The sequence below is a fragment of the Phragmites australis genome, chromosome 1 (genome assembly GCF_958298935.1).
Source record: "Phragmites australis chromosome 1, lpPhrAust1.1, whole genome shotgun sequence".
In the NCBI taxonomy this organism is placed as follows: domain Eukaryota; kingdom Viridiplantae; phylum Streptophyta; class Magnoliopsida; order Poales; family Poaceae; genus Phragmites; species Phragmites australis.
Genome location: NC_084921.1, coordinates 16400367 through 16412353, shown reverse-complemented (window position 1 = coordinate 16412353; position 11987 = coordinate 16400367). Strand labels below are relative to the sequence as shown.

Sequence of the window (11987 nt, the reverse complement as noted above, 5' to 3'; positions counted from 1 at the left end):
TGTGGAGATGTTTCTAGGAGTTGGAGGTCTGCTGTTGATTCACCTAGACAAGTAGGATGCTTTTATAATACTTTGTTAGAATAGTTAGCTTTTATGCAAAACTTAAACTGTTTCAACTTGTTCCTTGTTTAAGCTTGCATGGCATTGTATTTTTCCACACTTGCGGAGTACAAGTTGTACTCACACTTGTTGTTTTACCCAAATGTCCTCCAAGCGCTGCTCAGACATTGAAGGAGATCCTGACTTCTTCGTTGACGAAGATGAAGACTGCTAGGCTGGCGTTTCCCCGGTCAATTGCCTGTGGAAGTTGGAGTTCGCGGAGTTTAGTTGTGTGCTTTTGTTCAAGACTTTGTGGTCTCTTTATTTATTCTAGTTAAACGTTGTCATAATGACACTGCGTGTGATACACTAATGAAGTCACTGCATGTATGAAATTTGATCCTGGCATACATGTGGATTACATCTGGTTTTGTCCCTTTCTAAAACCGAGTGTGACACTTATGCAGCTGTGCCCTTTGTTCCATGGGGAATTTTGTGGGATTGCAATCCAGCATACCAAATTGACCAAGAACCTTCTTTGCATACACTGTTTGGTTGATTGTAATTCGCCCATCTTCTTGCGTTACCTCAATCCCGAGATAGTAATTATGCAATCCGAGATTGGTCATCTCGAACTCACTCATCATCTGCTGCTTGAATCCCATGATCTCCTCTGGACTTTCTCCTGTCACAATGAGATCATCAATATATACTCCAACAATACCTCCATGCCGACCCGTTCCTCTTGTGTATACGGCGTGATCTTGAGCACACTTCACAAATCCAAGTTGCGTTAAGCTTCTATTAAGCTGGATATTCCAGGCCTGTGGCGCTTGTCGGAGTCCATACAGCGCCTTGCTGAGTTTGAGCACAAGATTCTCTTTATTCTTCACTATAAATCCCTCCAGCTAGGTCACGTATACTTCCGCTTCGAGTTCACCATTTAAGAATGCCGACTTGATATCAAGATGATGAACCTACCAACCTCGGTTGGCTGCAACAGCAAGGATGACGCGTACGGTGTCCAGCCTAGCCACCGGTGCAAACACTTCTTCAAAATCGATTCCTTACCGCTGCACATATCCCTTCGCGACCAGCCTTGGCTTGTGCTTGATAACATCTCCTTCTGTGTTCTTTTTCAGTTTGTAAACCCATTTGAGCCCAATTGGCTTGTGACCAGTCGGCAACGCTGTGAGAGTCCATGTGTTATTCTTCTCTATGGAGTCGATCTCCTTGGTCATGGTGTCCTCCCAGACCTGCTATCCAGCAGCCTCAAGGTAGCAAGACGGCTCCTCCGTCTCCACGAGCATGACCTCTTCTTCCATGTCTTCATCGAGATCCACCCTTGGAGCATCTCTCATGATGTCATCAATGTGCCTATATTGAACAGACCCTTCATCTGTGCTGCTGCTCCCACTCGATAGCGGTGTGGCTCGATCATCCACTGGCAATTCAGGTGTCGGTAACACCACTAGATTGGTAGGGGTTGTTGGAGAGTCGGCTGCCGTGTGTGCCACAGCGTGTCTCCTGGTTACTGGCCCTTCAGGCGCCACCTCGTCGGCCAGCAGAGTCAATGAAGGAGCTTGATCATCATGTGTCACGGACGTTGGCACACCTGCCAGACCACCCGTGAGTGGCACAAAACCGCCCACCATTGGCTCAGTGCTAATCGCCTCCTCAACATTGAAATCAGATGGCTCCCCACCGCCTGTACTTGTACACCAGCTCCACTCCATGCTATCATTGAATTTAACATCACGGCTTACATGAATTTTCCCGCGTCGTGGATCAAAGAGACGATGCGCCTTGTAACCGTCTTCGACGCCAAGATACACCATCGGCTGGCTTCGGTTGTCGAGCTTCTTCAAGTATGGCGTTGTCACATTCACGTGTGCAGTGCAGCCGAACACATGAAGGTGCGCCAAATGCGGCTTCCTTCAGTTCCAAGCCTCGAACGGGGTGCGTTCGTCCAGCACCTTCATCGGCAGACGGTTCAGCAGATACACTGCGTGCCGCACCGCCTCCCCCCAAAACCTTCTAGGCATGTTCATGCTCTTGAGGAGGGACCTCTTCATCGCCATCACGGTCCTATTCCTCCGCTCAACCACGCCGTTTGTTGTGGCGTGTATGCCGCGGTGAGGTGTCGTTTGATCCCAGCCTCCTCGCATAACTGAGTGAACTCAGAGAGGGGAATTCCCCGCTGCGATCAGTCCTCAACGTCTTGATACGTTGCCCGCTCATGTTCTCGGCCTGCAACTTGAACTTTCTGGACATGGAGCAAGCTTGGTCCTTCGACTTGATCACGAACACCCACATCCACTGTGAGTAATCATCAACAATTAACATAAAGTAACAGTTACCGACGAGAGTCGAAGGCGTGATTGGCCCGCATAGGTCAGCATGTAGCACCTCCAGTGGCTTCTCCGCCCTGAAATTTGCCACTGTCAGGAACTGCTGCCTCGCTTGCTTTGCCAGCAAACAACCGTGACATAACTGGTTTGGGTGCGTGATCAGCGGCACTCCTGCCGCCATCCCCTTTTCGACAAGTAGCTTCATAGCTGCGAAGTTGACATGTCCGAGTCTCGCTTGCCAGAGCCACGTCGGGTCTTTAAGGCTGGCTAAGAGACATACTGGCGTCTCTTGATGCAGCTCGATCTTGTAGAGGCGATTTGGAGTTCGCCTCACTTTCATCAGCAACCGTGCAGGACTATTATCATACACATGTAGATGTTCAGCATCTATGATCACGTTGTGTCCAACTTCGGTAAGTTATCCAAGGCTGATGATATTGCTGCACAGTCTTGGAATGTAGTAGACCACCTGCAATAGCCACTGGTCACCGTTCTTGCAGCTGAACACGACAGACCCTAAGCCCATGATCTGTACCATGGAGCCATCCCCAAACATCACCTTGCTAGTGACACCTTCGTTCAGCTCTCTGAACTTCTCTTTGTTACCGGTCATGTGATTACTGGCCCCATTGTCCAGGTACCAGACCTCAGAGCTGGAGCCTCCCTCTGTTGTGTCGCGCAGTTCCGGCTTCAACTTCTCCTCATTCAGCAGTACGACTCCCCGCTGGTGCTGCTGTTCTTGTGCTGGCTCTTCTGACACTACGAGTAGCAAGGCTGGCTCGGTGTCGTCAGCACAAGTGAGATGTGTCTTCTCTTCCTTCTTCTTCGGTGCCTTGCACTTGTTCGCGTAGTGACCCATCTTGTAGCAGTTGAAACACTTGATATGGCTCTTGTTGCGATGACCACTGCCCGAGCTGCTCTCCTCATTATTGCGCGACATCCCGCCGCGACCACCTCTGCCACGGCCTCTGCCGCGTCCACGACCACCCCGTCCACAGTTGCTATTATCTGCAGCAAGGTGGGATTTGCCCTTGTTGCTTGATGAGGAGTTGCTACCATCCTTCTTCTGCCATGCCTGCCACTAGGCCTGAGTGAACAGGAGCTGGCTGTCGCTGATGCTATTGCCACCGGATGCACGCGAGTGTGTACGTTCTTCAAACGCCTTAAGTCACCCCACGGCTTCCTCGAACAACATCTTGTCGAGGTCGTAAAACTGCTCGATCCCGGCGATCACACTCAGGAATCGATCTGGTACGGTATCGAACAGCTTTTTGACCAATGCAATGTCGACGAGCGTCTCCCCTAGGTTTGCATACCTAACGAACATGTTGTTGAGCCTTTCGGTGTACTGGTCCAAGCTCTGTCCCTCCTGCATGTACATGGCGTTGAAGTCGCTCTTCAACGTTTGCAGCCGCACGTTCTTGACGCGATCCACACTGACGAACCTTATCTTGAGACAGTCCTAGACGTCCTTTGCAGTTTTTCTTCCTTGCCACCTGCATCAGGAGATCCTCCAGGAGCACTTGGAAGAGATGCGACCTCGCCTTCTTGTCCTCTTCTCGTCGACGGCCGCACCAGCCGCTGGCTCGACTGCCTCCCAAACGCCTTGATCTTCCAGCATCGCTTGCACGCGAATCACCCAGCTTGTGTAGTTTGTCGCCGTCAACTGCAGGTACATGAACGACCCACTGCCGCTCTCCCGCACCACCTCGCCCTGAGGAATGATCAACATCTTCACAAGTTAGTGCTGTGCACTACTAGCTCTGATACCATATGTTGGGTCCGACCACTGGATCATGTGCACAACCACTCCGGATTCGTGCCAACGCAAGCGACCAGGCTTCTCGACCACCCGAGCGAGCAGAAGGATAGAGTACGCCAATTCATGACCATCAGTCACAACCAGCTTGAGCGACTAGTCATACGTGACCAATCATGACTAGTCTGGTTATCCGCCGTGTACGTGCTGCTCTCGATCACACCGATCGACTAGCAACGTCTAAGTCGCGTACTACCCGGTGAGAACGAACTTCGCGTATCTTGACGAGAACAATAAGACAAGGTAAAAACTCTCTGGAGGAAATTTTGAGTCTATTCAACTCGTGGCTTGTACGAATCTATGTCTTGCTTACAAAAATTAGAGATTATAACTCATATTTATAGCGACTTGCTAACTCTGAATCCTAATACGAATCGTGCCATCCCATGATCCGACTCTGGACTCTAACTCTGACTCGAACTCTGCACACATACGAACGACACTATAGCCATATACAAACCCCTTGCTTCCGTACTATCGTGAAACGAGTCCCCGATACCTACGGCAAAGATTAAATCCAACAGCGCTCCTTTAGCGTCTCATTGGTGGTAAGGCGCTGGCGATGGGCGCGAGCGTGGTGTTGCGGAAGAGCTGGTCCTCGGAGAAGTGCAGGCCAAGGTTGAGCGGCAACAGCTTGTAGTAGTTGTTGTCTAGCACCGTGGGCGTGCTCAGGTCGATCTCCGTTGTGTTGGGCGTGAACTGGCTCGTGTTCGGCGGGCACAGTGCCTCCAGCAACGACTGGTACTCCAGGCTAATGGTGCTGCTCGCGGTTCTTGAACAGGAAGGAGTCGCAGTGGGAACGACCGATGGTGTGGGAGATGGCGGAGAGGACCACCATCTCCTCGGTGGTGAGGTTCTTGGCCTTGAAGCTGTCGATGAGGACTTGCGCCATGCTGTTCGGCCCTAGAAGGTTGTCCTGCGCGTTGCCCTCCGTCGAAACGTTGCCGTCGCGGCGGCCCGCGGGGACCCGGTAGAAGAGGTTGCCGGTGAGGTTGACGCTGTGGCGGGCCGTGAACGCGACAATGTTGGCGCAGGACACCGTGCTTGGGCGCTCCACAACGGCCTTGGCGGCGTCGATGACGTTGAAGCCACGGAGGCTGGGGTTGTTCGGCGGGGCTTCGCGCTCTGTCTTGCCGCCACCGGGTTCACGGACAGGAGGACGGAGGCTTCGCAGCCCTGGATTGAGTCAAGCACAAATTTTTCACGTTAATCAGCTAGTGTGAGAGTCAAGCTAGCACACATCATGCTGCTAGGTGGCATCAATGCATGTTTGATTATCCTCGGATTATTGTACATACGCTTCAATGTTGATCTAAAATGGTAGCAACACAATTAACATTGATCTCAATTGTTCAACTCATCAAATTGTTTACACTATATGGAAATGTGAGCTAACTAAGTCACTACCACCAAACTGAACTTTCATGACGGTGGACAATTTTCGTGAGGGACATGGAAAACCGCCGCAAAAATTGGATTTTTTTTTTTTGTGACAGGTAACCTGAAACCGATACGATATACACTTTGTTTGGGAGGGAATCAACACCGCCACAAAAATTAGTATTTTTCTGGCAGTTACCCTAAACCTCCAAGAAAATTAGCATATTTCCTAGTGGAAACCTATAAGGAAATGTCCAAGCATGCCAGCAGTCCATCTAGACAACTTGTCGAAGGGAGAGAGCAAGATGGTACCTTTTCTATCTTCTCTATTACTGGGGTTCCCCAACACCGCCAAGAAAAATATTCTTGACCCTTTTCTTCTCCACTTCACTAAAGCAAAGAGTAAAATATTTTTAATCCTTTTCTTCTCCACTTCACTAAAGCGAAGAGAGCGACACAGGGGGCAATTAAATTCCAAACACCCCGGTGCCATGATTTCTGTAGCCGATGTACATATCTCTCTCTTCTAGCTTACCCCTAGGTAGTATAGGTTTAGGGCTACCCATGGTGTCGTGGTCGTGTGGGTGTTTTTTCTTCGTCGGTGTCTTCTCCGGCCGGTAACAGCGCAGACTGCGACACCATCTCGGATGATGATTGTGCGAGGTTTGTTATCCCTGCGGTGGGGGTTACAGCGGGGGACACTGGGGCCTGGGCTAGCCTCCTCCAGTTCCTCGGTGGAGACGAAGATGTCTTCCGTCTGTTCTTCGTCGGGGTGTGGGCATGTACGCTTTCCTAGGTCTCACAGCGAATCCAACGGTTGCCCTGGTTTGGAAGCTCCAGTATTTGGGCTGTCGATTCAGTAGATGGCACCGGTGGCACATCAGCGTGTGATGTGCACAAGTAGCGGTCCAAACAATAGATCTTGAATAATATTAATATATATATATATATATATATATATTTATATAGCTAGCACATGTTTAGGTGGCACTTGTATATATGTTAATATGAGTAGCAATCACCATCGCTTATTCGTCCAACAATTCAAAGTCGCGTGTGGTCTATATTCATATGATGCATATATATTTTCGAGTAGAAGAGAGTACTACATTTATTTATTTATTATTTTTTAACAGGTATTATCTTGACTTTTATTGAAAGCCAATAGAGTACTGCATTTATTTGTATCATGTATCGACAAGGAAAATTTCCAAGAGTTCAGAGAGCATATGCTGCCAAGTTCCCAACTGAGCTTTCGTTGTTGTTCAACCATCAATTATTTGAGGCAAGAAAGTTTGAAAACACTGGCCAAGACATGACTCAGCACGTCTTCGGTGAAGCTTAGGGCTTGTTTTCGTTTGTCATGTTGCATTTTTTCTGATAGAGACAAATGAACCCTTTTTGTTTCTCTCAACGTATACAAATATATGTTGTTGATGTAAATCTGACGTAATATGTACCACAATGTGTTGAAGAACATATCGGGAATATATTATGGGACAATATTTTGAGTTTTTTCTACCATATACACAACTAATTTAGATATACTACTCCTAGGTTTCTACTCATAAATAAGTAGTCAAAGTTTAAGAAGGTTGAGTAATGTTTTCCAAAACAGCACACACACGCGTGTCACGTGTCTATGTGTAAATGAAGTAGCTAGAGGGCGCACAGCCGCACACATGCTGGATAGTATTTCCCCAAATCCATTCTCCACTTCCCACTGATATTGAAGTTTCGTCCATTTGACTTACATTAATCCAAATCCAACCTTAAAGAGTTTGTAGTTTCCCTTCTTTTCCTGTTCTAGAAACACCATTTTCACTCACCAGAAAATTAATTCCCCTTCTTTTCGTGTTCTAGAAACACCATTTTCTCAACTGCTTCATTAATATGGATATTGTGTTCATAGTAGCTACTAGTACTGCCACTGTCTCATATAGGTGCCATAAAAGAAAGTGTGTAGTTGAAATTTGAAAACTTTGACCAGTGATGTACATTTGTAGCATGAAAGTACTACTAACATACTTATCATCGGAAGCGTACTGCTGTGTTGGGCCAAAATCCAAATTAGATAACATATCTAAATGTATTTATCGAAATAGATAATATGTAATTATATTTATTAATTTAGCATTCGTATTTGGCACATGTTATATCGAAAATGGATTTTCGGTATACCGTGTACCAAAATGCCATTTTCAGCACACAGTGTGCCCAAATACAGGCATTGTTGTCCGTATTCGGCACACCGTGTGCCAAAAATAGACTTTTTGGTGCTTTTTTACACGGTCATGTTGGTACCAAAAAGTGTTTTTCGGCACACGGTGTGTCGAATATGGCATTGTTGCTTGTATTTGGCACACCGTGTGCCAAATACAGTCCATTTTCCATATACAGTGTGCCGAATACAGGTGATAGTGTCGTATTCGGCACACCGTGTGTCGAAAATGGCTTTTTTTGGTACACGGTGTATTTTCAGTACACCGTGCACCGAATACGGATGCTAAATTAATAAATAAGACTACATATTATCTATTTCGGTAAATACGCTCGTATATGTTATCTAATTTTAGATTTTGCTATATCTTTTATACAACGTAGCTTTAAGAACAAAATAGTGTGTCATAAAGAACATGTCGATGTCCTGCTAGACAACCAATAAAAGAGACCACAGTGAATCAGTGACTACTAGCTAGAGATCATAGAAGCAAATAAAAAAGGTCAAAATTAATAGGGTTTAACTGCAAATATTCTTGGATGCTACTTTATTTTCATTTTAGGGGGTATATACTTAATTTCCAAATTGCATGAACCAACTCCATCGATGTCGATATGAAAAGTGAAACAGACATATAAACACAGGCCAAATATATAATTAAGCAGAGCCTACATGCTGAATTAATTATATGTATGCCCTCAACGAATTTTTTTAGCCTATTTAATACTAATATTTTAATAAAAACACGTGGGGATCTAAACTAGCCCCTTTTGTCACGCCAAATGCTTTGACGTGACTCAGTACTTAGTCACGCCAAGTAGCCTGGCGTGACTGAGGTGCCACGTTGGCGCACGCCTGGCCCCGTGCCACGAGGCATGCCGACGTGGCAGGCATCGGTCGCGCCAGGGTGGCTGGAGCGACACCAGTCGCGCCACCCAGTTTGGCGTGATAGAGCGCCATACAGGCAGGCGCTCGGGGCCTTCTGTCCCCACCGAACCGTCTGCCCTCCACACAACACACGCATGCATGTGTCTTATCGTCTTTATGTACGTACTTTGACAAAGCAATCATGGAAATGGAGGGGAATGGGCCTGGCGGCGATGCCGGAGTCGTTGGCGAAGGCGGCCGGGACGACCTGCCGCACCAGAGTCTCGACGTTAGGGCAGGAGGTGTTGTAGAACCCCACCTGCAGCTGCGCACAGTTCGCCGCCGACAGCAGTAGGCACACGGTGGCGATGAGCGCCACCATGCACTACTACAGAACTAGTCTTATATGCCAGCTTATCACTGTCAATTCATAAACCCCGTGGGAAGAATCAGCTATCATGGCTTATGAACCGGCAGTGATAAGGGTCATCACTGTCAGTCGATGGATTGAGCCGGCAGTGATGCCCTGCTCCCTCATCACTGCCGACTTAATCCACCGACCGACAGTGATAGCATAACATCACTGCCGGCTAGTTAAATGAGCCGGGAGTGAGTCCTGGCTATATAAAAGTCACTCTCTCCTTCCGCAAGCTCAAGCACAACAGAGAAGAGCTCGGTTCTTGCTCGGTGGCGGCCATTTTTGCTCGCCAGGATCTTGGTAGCTTCAAAATTTTGAAGAATCCTCATGCCCTAGGTGTTCCAAGGTGTGTAACTTCTTCTCCAATCCATTTCTATTTGAATTTTATTTGCTAAATTGCTCTAGATTTCGAAATGATGGAGATGAACCTATGACCATGATGTTTTGAGACAATATAGATGCAATTATACCTCATTTATGATATGAAAGCTTCAATTCTGGTGGAAAGTATCTTTATTATTGATTTATATTAGCTATATGTATGAGCATATTTATTTTTGGTTTTTAATGAATTAGACAATTTAGCCATGATATTAAGTTATATAGCAAACTCCAATTATATTTTTATATTCTAATTAATTAGAAAGTTTCAATATAAAAACTTTAGGTATGAGCTAATTTATGGTTGATTTTTAGTGAATTAGAAAAATTAGCCATGATATTTAGGTATGTAGAAAGCTCCAATTATATTTTTTTTCTATTTTAATTAATTAGCATGTTCCCAATATGGAAACTTTATGTATGAGCGTATTTATTTTGATTTTTAATGAATTAGAAATTTTCGCCATGATATTTAGGTATGTAACAAGATACAATTATATTTATGTATGAGCGTATTTATTTTTCATGTTTCCTTAATGAGTCATAGATAAGGTGTTGAATAATAAAGAAAATTTCTAGGGATGGCACCAACAAATACTCATCGAAAGCGGACGCGAAAGCATACAAAAGGCGGCTCCTCCAACCCGGGCCAATTGCCGGTAGGAGATGATAAGGTAATTTATTTGTTGGTGACCGCAAAATATTCTAGATGTTATGAATTTGGATTTACAATAATGATATAATTGTAGATGGACAGAAGATGGATGTACGATACGAGCCGTGTGAGCGCAGAGTACAAGAACGGCGTGGATTGTTTCTTGGTACAAGCCGGAGTACACCGGTTCCGAAATCTAATCTTAGAGCTTCTATGTTCAAAAAGAAATCTATCTTTTATGACTTAGCATATTGGTCGGATTTGGTGGTTCGACACGCAATCGATATCATGCACATTGAGAAGAACGTGTGTGATAACTTGATTGGTACGTTACTAGACATACCTGGCAAAACAAAGGATACATACCAAGCACAGAAGGACCTAAAACATTTGAAACTCAGACATTATCTACATTCCAAAGAGATGAAAGAGGGCAATAAATATCTTGGTCCCGTGAGCTACAATCTGAGCAAGGCGGAGAAAATTGCAATGTGCAAGTGCTTGCATGGAATCAAAGTTCCATTCGGTTACTCTGCCAACATAAATAGACTAGTAAACATGAAAGACTTGAAATTAACTGACATGAAGTCTCGTAATTGTCATGTGATGATGACACAGATGCTTCCAATTGCAATTAGAGGTATTCTGTCGCCGAAGGTCCGAAACCCAATCATAAAATTGTGTTCATTCTTCAATGCAATATCACAGAAGGCCATCGATTCGACCAAGCTAGATAAGCTGCAGAAAGACATGGTCGAGACTCTATCCCAGCTTGAGGTGTTGTTCCCTCCATCGTTTTTTGATATTATGGTGCATCTTATTGTTCACATTGTGAAAGAGATACAGATTCTTGGCCCCGTGTTTCTGCATCAGATGTACTCTTTCGAGAGGTTCCTGGGAGTTCTTAAGAAATATGTTCGTAACCGAAATCGGACAGAAGGCTGCATGGTCGAGGGCTGGGGAACCGAGGAGGTCATTGATTTCTGCGTCGACTACAAGAATCTCAAATCAATTGGTATGCCTGTATCTCGCCATGAGAGGAGGCTACAAGGGAAAGGGACGATAGGTGCAAACGCATTCCGCACTAACGACCCCGTTTCATTCATGCAAGCATATTTTGCAGTTCTGCAACAATCAGTTATAGTGGACCCGTATATCGAAGAACACCAAAAGATGCTACGCACCAGAAACCCAGGGAAGTCCGATGTTTAGATCGCGCGAGAGCACAGAGATCATTTTGGCTCTTGGTTATGCAGACAGGTGATGCATAAGCAGATAGAGTGTGCTCAGTTGAATGTGTTGGCTCACAGACCGTCTACTACAATCCTCACATTCAAAGGATATGACATGAATGGCTATACATTTTATACGAGAGCTCAAGATAATAAGAGCCCCAACCAAAATAGCGGTGTCCGTATAGATGCCTACGACTGCAGTGGAAATAGGGAGACCTATTACGGATTCATATAGGAGATATGGGAGCTCGACTATGGAGTGTTAAAGGTTCCTCTTTTCCGGTGCCAATGGGTCAGATTCCCAGGGGATGTGAAGATCGACAAGTACGGTATGACTACAATGGACCAAAAACTCGTTAGATACAGAGAAGAACCATTTGCACTTGCGAATGATGTTATGCAGATCTTCTATGTTCAGGACCCGAACCTGGCTAACAAGAAGGAGCACCACGTGGTTTTTGAAGGAAAAAAAAAGGATTGTCGGAGTGAAGAATGTTGTTGACGAGAAAGACTACAATCAATTCGACGCGCTACCTCCTTTCGGAGAGGACATCGATAGCAAGTTCATTAAATAAATACGTATTAGGTCTACTAGGTCAACTTAATGTTAATAAATATAGA

The 11987-nt window shown here is 45.7% G+C and overlaps 1 pseudogene; it reads right to left on the bottom strand.

Annotated features, from left to right (window-relative positions):
- Positions 1–4617: 4617 nt before the first annotated feature.
- LOC133888083 (peroxidase 1-like) lies at positions 4618–9059 on the bottom strand (annotated as a pseudogene).
- Positions 9060–11987: the final 2928 nt, after the last annotated feature.